This window comes from Festucalex cinctus, chromosome 4, assembly GCF_051991245.1.
Source record: "Festucalex cinctus isolate MCC-2025b chromosome 4, RoL_Fcin_1.0, whole genome shotgun sequence".
NCBI classification, from domain to species: domain Eukaryota; kingdom Metazoa; phylum Chordata; class Actinopteri; order Syngnathiformes; family Syngnathidae; genus Festucalex; species Festucalex cinctus.
In genome coordinates this window covers 24,652,760-24,663,621 of record NC_135414.1, presented here as the reverse complement: position 1 = coordinate 24,663,621, position 10,862 = coordinate 24,652,760, and the positions used below count along the sequence as shown (strand labels likewise).

At 37.4% G+C, this 10,862-nt stretch overlaps 1 long non-coding RNA gene across 2 annotated transcripts in view; it reads right to left on the bottom strand.

The window, feature by feature from the left end:
* Positions 1 to 2,970: 2,970 nt before the first annotated feature.
* LOC144017876 (uncharacterized) overlaps positions 2,971 to 10,862 on the bottom strand; it is a 99,658-nt gene continuing 91,766 nt past the window's right edge. For both annotated transcript variants that reach the window (XR_013283282.1, XR_013283283.1), the window contains exon 5: positions 2,971 to 3,190. This is a non-coding gene — a long non-coding RNA (uncharacterized LOC144017876). The remainder of the gene's footprint in view (positions 3,191 to 10,862) is intronic.

Sequence of the window (10,862 nt, the reverse complement as noted above, 5' to 3'; positions counted from 1 at the left end):
TTAGTGCCAAAGTTCAATTTAAGCCTCTGACTCACAAGTTCACCAACTTTAATGATACGCTCGCAGCGGATGCGAACGGCGGCGGAGATTTACAGCCGCCGTCAAAAGACAACGTCGTAACTCACGCGTGTCATCTTTGCTGCTGCCGGCAAGATGAATTGCATACGCCGTCTTTACGGATGACAAACTCTTATTCACGCTTGTGTCACATACAGTATTGCTTGCTGTGTTGGGGCCACACACACAAAACAATAGGAGCAGGAATAAAAAAACAGTCGTAAGATGACAAAGAACAACAAGATGAGATGACAAAAAAAGTTACACAAGTCAGAATTGAAAATGCAAAAAAATAAAGCCACTTTTGGGGTGAAACTACGGAGCCTGGCAGGGGACATCACAAGAATATTTAAAACTGCAATATAACGCAATACTGTTGCATCATATTAAAATAACGATCGGGTTATAATGGAATATATTGCGAAATAATGCAACTTGTTTGCGAGGGATACGAGAGATTCCACTTCCGGGTCATTAGCAACAGCCATCTCTCGCAAATAATTTGCATTATTTCACAATATTTTTTGAAAAAGTAATTGCGCTAAAACTCAATAGTATGGCGTTAGTTTTAATAGTTTTGTGTTATATCGCAAATTATTGCGTTATTATGCAAGTTATTTTAATATAACGCAATAGTTGTGCAATATAACATAATACTATAACAATATAGTGCAATAGCATTGCATTATTTGGGAAAGTATTGCAATCTTAAATATTTTTGTGATGTCCCCGACTGGGCTCCGTATGAAACAAATCATAATTTAATGAGTATAAAGTTGAATCATTACTAGAAAACCATACTGTTGCAAGACAAAGTATTTTTTAATACGTCCATACGTTGAAATATTACAAGAAAATATTGTACAGAAATATGAAAAAAAAGTCACATTTTTCAGGAAAAAAGTTGTGACTGTACAAAACTAAAAATGCTCTATTACAAGAAAAAGTTTTTTTTTCTTTTTTTTCCACGAAGAGAAAAAAACTTGTAATATTACAAGATTAAAGGTAATATTACAAGTTGTAGAAATAACGCAAAAAGAAATCCAGCAATATTATGGGAATTTTAAAATTATAAATTTGGGAAAATTTTAAAAATATGGCTGTAAAATTTCAAGAAATTATATCATTTTAAGAGCAATATAAAACTTAAATATAATTTCATGTGAAAAAAGTTATATTTTATTTTCTCAAAAGTAAAAAAGAATAAAGTTGTAATATCATAAGAACATAGTCACAATGTTGAATGAATTAAGTCATACAGTATTAATAATAATAAAAAATACCGGTATAACTGTATATAAAAAAATTCTAATATTACGAGCAAAGTGTCAACCTTAAACAAATATAATATTACTAAATGTACTTTCATAGTACCACAAAATCTTACTTGTAAATATTTAAGAAACATTTTTGCCAAAATGTTGACTTTATTCTTGTACGATTTTGACATTTTTCCTTCCTTCATCACATAAAACTTTATTCATGCACCATAATTAATGCATACATCGATATATATATGTATCATTATTATAATGTTTACAATTTCAGTGAGGCCTTAATTGACTATATTCCGTTGAAATGTCGATGAAATGAAAACATTCACGCTTCATCTAAAAAGTGCAACTACAGCTGAGCACTACTGTTGTATTTACACCTGGGGCTAATTAAAATTTTTGTGCAGCATAACAGCTAAATGCTGTGTCACCATGTTTGCTTTGAACTCTGGGCTCTACTAATTGACCCGCGCCTGCAGACCTCAAAGTCGTACTGGGTTTATATTCAATTAGCATTTCCTTAATGTATTCAGGAGCTAAACCATTCAGTGACTTATAGACCAGGAGCAGTATTTTAAAATCTATTCTACAACTGACTGGGAGCCAGTGTAAAGCTTTTTGGACTGTATATATCATGTAAAACAACAAATGCTGTACTGTACATTGCATTTTCGTCCCTCAGAAAAGCATGTAGTACGTACGTATTTATAGTATTGAGACTATTTCCAAGTGTAGAAGCTGATTGGTTGAAGCGGCGACTGGACCGCAAGCAAGGAGCAGTCGGAGGCAGACTTCTGTCTGCCGCCCGCCTCCAGGGACTCGCTTGCGGAGGCAACAATGGGTCAGCGGGCCTCTTTGTGCGCTTCCCTCCTTAATCAAACTAGCCGGAGGAGTGATTGGATTTTAATACTGCCGGGCCCACCGTAATGGCGTGATGGACGGGGTCCGCTGAATTGGAGCAGGATGTCATCCCAGCAAGGCCTCCATTAATGATATTGCTTCATTTCTTAAAGTGGCAGCCGCCACCAGATCACCAGGCGGGGCCCTGCCTAACCCCTCCCCTTGCACCCCCTTTACACTTTTTCTTCTGTTTTGATATATTTTCATCTCACACAAACTACAATAGCTGCGCGTGTTATCAGTTTTGGCATTAGACACACACAGATGTGTCATAGTAAAAGTGATTCTTTTTTTCAATATCACATGCAAAATGTCCTCATGAGAATGTATCACTTTAATTTATGATTGACACATTTAAACTCTTAATTTTGGTGAATTTGAGAATAGTATGCACAAATCATAGCATAGCCATTTTAGTAGAATACTGAACAAAATAATACAATGTTGAGTGGAAAAATGAAATATTTGGGTTTACTTGAAGCTTTAAATCATGAAAAATAAGTGTTTTGGAAAGAAAAAATTATAAATTGTCAAAACCTGTCCACCATGTTTGTGGCATGTGATGCATTAAAATTTTTTTAATGAATACTTGGAAATATTTCAATTAAAAAAAAAAAAGAAAGAAAGAAAAATGCAACACATTTACAGCCTTGGCAACTTGTGAAGCAAATTTTGTACAATAGAGTGTAAAATATATAAATAAAAATGTGTTGTTGTTTTTTTTCATTATGGAGTCCTTGCAAATCTTACTAATTTTCACAGCAGCACATGGATGAATTTTAGTAAGTTACATTAGTATTTTAATGGGCTGCCTGACTGTGTGGTGTTTGTACACAGCGCTCCCAAAGGCACAATGATGCTCATGTTGCTGGGAAGCCGTCCAGTTGGAACACAATACAGTGCAAGAAGTCCCACCACCACAATTCGTTCCAGGAAGCTGGTCCACCCACGATTTGTTCCTATTTTTAAAACAAAAAAACACACAAAAAAAACCTTTCAAAATAAAATATGGCAAGCAATTTAAAAAAATGTTAGGAAAATTTACAAAAATATTTTTTAAGGTTTTTTTTTTATTTATAAAAATTTTACATCAAAATAAAAAATAAAGTAAAATGTGAAAATACGAAATATTGCATGAATTATATTAGTTAAAAATATATATAAAAAACAGAGAACACAATATATGAGACAAAAATATTTGACTATGACTTGCTTTAGTAAGAAAGTAAGCAAGCTGTATTTGTATAGCGCTTTTCACAAACACAAAGCGCTTTACAGGGTTAAAAATCGGGATTCAATGTCTTGCTCAAGGACACTTCGACATGGTCACCAGAGGTGAAGATCGAACCTTCAACCTCACCGATGGGAGACGACGACTCTACCACTGTGTCATGCCACCCCCAATTTGTTGTGGTGTTTGTTATTAATCTATTGTTTTAACTGTTGTATGATTCATCTTTATTCTATACACAACACTTTGTATGCAGCAACAATTTGCATTACAAAGCTCTATAAATAAAATTGAGTTTAATTTCCCGCAGGATAGATGAAGTATCTGCCACACTGGAAACAATACAAAATGCTAGAGACAGGCTAAAATGTGTCAACAATAGTTTAATTCTATATAATCTATTGGTTATGGCATCACGGCAATACATTATTATATATGATCCACAATATAACAATCATAATCTCAGCTGGTGAGAATATTGGCGGCAAGGTAAAGCCTTATATTTTAGATTCAAAATTAGCATAACACAAAGGCTAATGGCTAATTTAGGCACATTTTGACCCCCGCGCAGCAATGCGAAAGATGAAGTAGCTTGTTTAGTTGTCTTGGCTGTCTTGCGTCAGTGTCAGGCGGGCGCTGCCCCACAGGAGGAGGAGGTCACGTCGGTCAGCCAGCAGCGGCGCAGGTACGAACCTCTGCACCAAATTAAAAGCAGAAGGCCCGGGGTTGAGCCTCCGTGACCGCGCTGACATAAATTACGGAGATTTACAAGATTTTTAAAACACTTTTAACAATACTCCCCGTTTAATGTGCTCTCTGTTTAATAATGCACTTTAGGCTTTAAGAGCACGATAAACAAACCAATAATTCACTGTTTTTTATCATCTGAGGGTGAAGCGCGTTCAAAGAGGAGAGTGAAGGGCTGTCGCTTGATGTCGTTGCCAGCACTTTGAGACGTAAGCGCTGATCTCTTTGCTCGCTGCGAGATGAAAGTACACCGAGGTCGATCTTCCTGAGAAGATGGAGTGAAAGGGGATGCTGACGGAGGAGGAGACTAAAGAGTATGGGAAAGGAAGAGTCTTTGCTCACGCAACGATATTTCACCCAAACAATCAAATGTGATGCTTTTGTGGAATTTGAAAGGTTAAACACAATCTCTTCCACGGTCCTTGTTTCTTCGGATTTTCCCAAAGTAAAAAATGGAAAACGGTTATGAGGTCACACTAACTAACTTTAGCCTATGAATGTATGAAATTGTAATGTTTATATGGAATATAAAGCCCATCTTGAGTAGGCAGTGATGACACATTGTCAACCACAGGACAATTGGTAGGAAATATTGTCTAAAATTAGTTCTAGTGTATGTTTGTTAGGGCAAAAAGAGACCCGCTCGCTGTACCCTCAAAAGGTTGGGGAACATTTGGGGAGGGGTCTTTCTAAGAAGGGCGCATCTGGTTGGATGCCTACTTACACAAATGTTTTAATGAAGTTTTGTGTTCACAGTCTTGGTTAAATAAAAAAATAAAAATTTCACTCAACTGTTGATCTATTGAATGATTTGATTGCTGACACTAGTCTAGCCTAGCTTACAATCTAGCTAGTTAGCTAGCTGCTTGTTACTTGAGGGTAACTTAATGGCATATTTTCATCTATCATTTTCATTACTGCCAACTATTTTTATCTATTTTACACTCCTCTAAAAGAAATTAACACCATGTGTGGTTTTAAATTTGCCAATCCTTGCTCGTGATGTATTGAATGATCTAGCAAGCAAAAACAGGCGTAAATAAACCTGTTGTTTATTTACAGTGTTTTGTCTCGATCACTGCCATCCAGCCAACGTTACAACCAGGGTCATTTAGTCGTTCACATACGTACTTCGCAACATTATCACAAGTCAATGTTTTTATCGGATCGCCTGGGAGAGCTACGTAGCTAGAAAGCTCCCCATCGTCCACTCCATTGGACAACAGTGGGTTTTTTTTGTTTGTTTTTTGCCTTCAGGCCAAAACGCACAAAATTCCAAAAAGAGATGCTTGCTTTAATTTTGGTCATAAGGAAATAAAAGTGACTTCTCTTTTTTTTTTTTTCTCACTCTCCATTAAAGATGATTAAATCATCTGATGCAACTCTAACGGATGCAGAAATGTTAACTACTGACTGTTGTTGTCGCCCTAATTAACAGGTTAAAACACCTGGAGGTTGAGTGATATATGACCACTCATGGATTGACTCTTGTCCAATCAAATTTGTTAGACTCGGAACAAACTGGTGTACAATTATTTGCAGCAATATGCATGAAAACAATTGTAGACTATAAATATAAAACGATCAATTAAAAAAAAAAGATAAATATGGCAAAATGTGAGCGTGTCTTCTTCCTACCTATTATGAACTTTAGGCGTCCAATACGGTGGACACTCTTTTGCACGTGTGAGGTGTGTCATTGTGTCTTAGCGAGTCTGGGGAATCTCACAGTAGCATCTGGGCGGCTTTTCAGCGTGTGAAGCTTTGCAGAAAAAGTCAATAATTCTCTAGCTTGCCAAGAATAATAATAATAATAAAAAAAACAACTTAAAAAATATGGCCATGCAAAGCTAAAAAACAATAACATTCAGACATGATTAATCTTTCAGCAGCCAGTGGATGTTACACTTGGACAAAATACGTAATGGATGTTTTTTCCCTGAGGAGATAAAGCGCACTTGTAAGAAGACAACTGACGTCTGTGTTAGGGCGAAGACCTGGAACTGATCACACACGTAGGCTCACGCACACACACTGAGGCCGACCCACTACCAGCCGCCACAAATCACTGGGCCATCTCGTATAATCCTCCACCAGCAGCGCGGCGGCATTAAACATCCAAACAAATTGCCTCTCGTCAAGCGCTCGCAGCGGGAGGACGCCAGAAGGAAACGCAAAGGTTGCAAGTGCAGCAACTCCTCTGCAGGGCTGGGAAAATAAATTAAATAATAAATGATTTAACTTAACATTGGTGATAAATTCTAGCAGGGGGGCAAGGGACAGCAAGGAAGTCGCCCATGGTTTCAGTTCTTATTTGTGTTTCTTATTTGGACGACAAGTAGAGTAAAATCACAATTTGGTGCAACATGAAAATGTCACATTCAGTTTATGCAATTTTTGTTTCTGGAACTTATTTGGATTGTGAAAAGAAATACAACTGTTGCTGATGTGACATGTTGGTTCATATTGAATCATATTTTTTAAATAAGCTGGAACAGCACCAGCACATTTACTAGATTTTTATTTTATCTTGTAATGCAGTCTTACATTTTCGAAAAAAATTAATGTGCGATAATTAATTAGTTATTTCTAATATTTTGGTTAGCTATATGTGAGAGTCCACATTTCTCAAGGAACTAGACTAAGTGCAATTTCTGGAGAATGCTGAAAGCTGAATAATAATATCTGAATGCTAAGATTAGAATGCATGTGGAATGCTTATGAAGTAAATTGAGAGATAAATTATGAAATGATAACCTCCTGGTTACTGGACAATGCACTTTACCAACTGTGCCATTGAGCAGTATCAAACACCTGGTAATGATGATAAGTTATATGTATGGAAGTGGGCGTGGAAAATGACACTTAGAAATAGTTCAATGTCTACCCCATTGAAAATGAATGGGGAAAAGTTGATATTTAACGTTAAATTGTGCGAATACTTTAAGTAATGTGGAATCAGATGATATATACCCCGGGAGGCGTGAATTTTTGAAGCAAGTTGAAATTTGAACAGTGCAAATAGGAAGCATTATGTGGGAGTTGTTACATGGCAAAAAAGTGTGGAGAATAAAAATCACAATAACATATGTGGGAATGCTGAAGCATTCACACAGTGAGTTGTCTGGATTGGAAAACTGACAGTTTGGCAACTGTTTTATTGATCTTTAAGAAGATATGGCAAATGGCTTATTATGCTTATTTTTTTTTCAATAAAATCACATCTTTAGTGTACTTCATCATGACTTTATGTATGTTATATGTTAATGTAGCAATACAGTTGTGCTTGAAAGTTTATATACCCTTGTTATGTAACCTTATGAGTACATCTCTAAATGTACAAAAGGTAAACGTTGCTTAATGACTCAAAAATGTGAATCGCCACCAAAATTCACATGCAAATCTCTTTCAACCGTTCATGATTTCTTTGAGGAGGTTTGTGTTTCAGGGAAGAACTACATTTCCAAATTGGGCCTCGAATAAATACGTAAATCAGGACATTGCCCTTATCAGGTACAGTATGTTGTGATTGTGTGATTATAGGAAGTGGCCACTGACTTGGCCGTCTAGACTGGCCTGACGTGATGTGTCACGAAAATGGACACCCCTGCAAGACGTCCCCCCCCCCCCCTTCCAAAAACACAAGCAGATCTGGAGACGTCCGTGAAGGTTTCCTGTTGAAGTGGGCATGTTCAGGCCTCAGATAAGCGCAGAGGGCACGGCTCTATCTGCTCACAGATCTGACACATGCCGAAAGCTCTCGGGTGGACTGACTTAAGCCGCGGCAGGGACTTATCTTTACAGTTTCCTATACCACCTACTGACAGATCCCCGAGACTGTGTAAATTCCTTCCCCGGCCCCTCCCCCACCTTAAAACGACTCCGGGCAGACAATGAGACGACGCTGTGTGTACTATAACACAGAGAACAGAGGAGCTTTTTACAAGGCGTACGGCAGACGGAGACAAACACAAGTTTCAGGTGTTGCAATGTGTGTTTGGAAATGGACAATCCTTCAAGTGACTTCATGAAGCATGACACGTTTCTCGCACTCTCGTGTCTCGTCTGAACATCGAGCACTCAATTCATTGAGTGCAGCATCCTTAGCGCCACCCACCAGAATTAGCGCAACATGTCCACAAATGTCAATGTTTTATGTGAAATAATAAAAAAATCATCAGAAGCAGGTAGAATAGCCATAAATTGAATTCAAGTAAAAGTGCTTGGTGAAAAAAAGTAATTAGTGAAACTCAAGTAACTCAAGTAGTGAATAACTGATGAGTAACTTTTTTTTTTTTTTTTTAATATCAGAGCATGAATTTCAAATAAAATAAAGCTAAATAAATAACATATGCATCACCAAATTCTGATATTGTTGAACAACGTATGTACAAATTATTATATATTGTTTATGTTAAATCCAGACCTCATCCAGATGGCGTAATAGGAATCCATTTAAATTTATAAGTGTCAAAATTGTTGATCATTATGTGATCTTAATAGCAAAAAGGAAGCAATTGAAGTCCAGAAGTGATGTCACCCGATCGTCACTCTCTGCTCACCATAAATACCACCACCCACACTCTCAAATCGGGCAGTTTTATTCATCTCGTTCTCAAAGTCTGCACTATTTTTGCTCGACCTTTTCAATTTTCTGCCCTCAACCACTGCAAAAATAAGCCAAAATTTTAATATAACTCACCCCATTCATCCTGTATAATCATTTAACGTTACAGTTTATAGTTATGTAGTTACGTTCGCTAAATTTGACTGTAGAGTGAAACCTAATAGACTCAGTTTTTGAGTAATATTTACACTTGGAAGAGAGTAAAATAAAGAATTGGAAAAATAAAAGTGACTCAAGGGTGGAGGAACGAACTCACAACCTTCAGCTTGGGAGACAGCCGATCTACTCCCTGAGCCACGCAGATCCTTTGTTCTGTTAGTATATCGCTCATGTCAGCTGCAATTGATTCCATGATTCCAATGGCATCTTCTCCAAGAGACCAAAATCGATGTCTTTGGTCTCTTGGAGAAAAGCAAACAGTAGGAGGGGCATGGTCAGATGGTAGTGTGGCATCTCCCAAGATGAAGATCGTTCATGCCTCAATCCTTGAGTGACTTTTTTTTTCAAATTATTTAATTTATTTTACTCTCTTCCTAAGTGTAAATCTTATCCTACTCTAAAATGGAGTCTATTTGGTCCCTCTCTAAATAGAGTCAAATTTACTCTAAATAAGGTCAAATTTACACTACCAACTTTACTGTGTATTTGTTATTTTGATTTTTTTTTTTTTTTTTTTTTTTAACTATACTGTCTTCTGCCATGTCGGCATTGCAAATGCAAAGTCCTAAATTGCTTTGCCTGGAAAAATAAAGGTTTAAAAAATAAACATTAGCTCCAAGAAATCACAATACCAATACCATGTTGGGAACTGTTCACTCTATCATTTTACATGTGATATATGTTTAAGTCTTCTAAAAAAAATTTAAAAAAATAAAAAAATAGTATAAAGTATAAATAAAAAAGTATAAAACATTTTGTTCAAATTTTCACAACCAAATTCCTAGTGGATGTTTCAGTTTTATCCTTAAAAAAAAAATAAAAAATGCTGTTTTTAGTAGCTCTTGCGATGTCTTTTTTACTATAGGGGAGAGTTATTTATATGCGGACGCTCTTGCGGGGGCATTTATCATGTGTGCTAGTGGTTCCCCCTTCAAAGTTCCCAGTTTTATGACGTGCATTATTTCTTGTGCACACACATAAACAAAGCCAGGGCTGCCGGCACTGAATCAGCAGCCTGTGTCACCGTGTGGCCCCCGGGTCAGGCTCGCTTTCTTGTACCGCCAGTGCTTACATTAGCATGTGAAAGGCTAAAGCTGTTCCAAATATTTCCTCTAAACATTTCGCCTGCCCAAGACTCGCATGGAAAAACTCCATGCAGGCACGGCCATGAATGAGAGGAAAGACGGACGAGTTAGTGATTTCTTTTTTTTAAGTTTTAAAAAAATGATGTCATTTTTCCGTCAAACGTGCTCCTCGACAGCCTTCATCGGCACGCTTGAGCTTGTCCATGATGCGGCGGTCCGGAAGGCACCAGGAGTCTGTGTTTACATTGCAAGTGCCTAAAAACCAATTTAGCCACACTAGCCTCATTTGTCTTATCAACGTGTAAACGTGTTGCCGTGTCGATTGGGCATTGAAAAGATGAAAAACAATCATTGATTTCATGATCGTGCCTCTTTCAACGCAAAGAAGCGGCGCACAGCGGCAGTCCAGCAACAAGTTCAGCCGCTCTTCATTTTTGAAATTAGCCGAGTGCCAAAGGGCGGAGAGGGGCGGAGAGGGGCGTCGAAGCGCGGGCGAAGAAATAAATATTCAAAAGGCGCACGTCGTATTCCCAGTCTGCTCCTTCTGTTAACTTTTCTCAACTGGAAGCTGAATCATGTGTCATTCACCCTAATTTAATCATCAGCCACTCTCATTCAATTATCCAATATAATATGCAAATGAGATGAACAATGGCCAGCTCATGCTAATTATCTGCATCAGAATAATTAAATTGGACACAAGCGGTGGAGGGGATCTGAACTACCATAAAATAGGGAGCAGATTCTTTAATTAGGGTAGCAAAAATTTTATTAGAATCTGT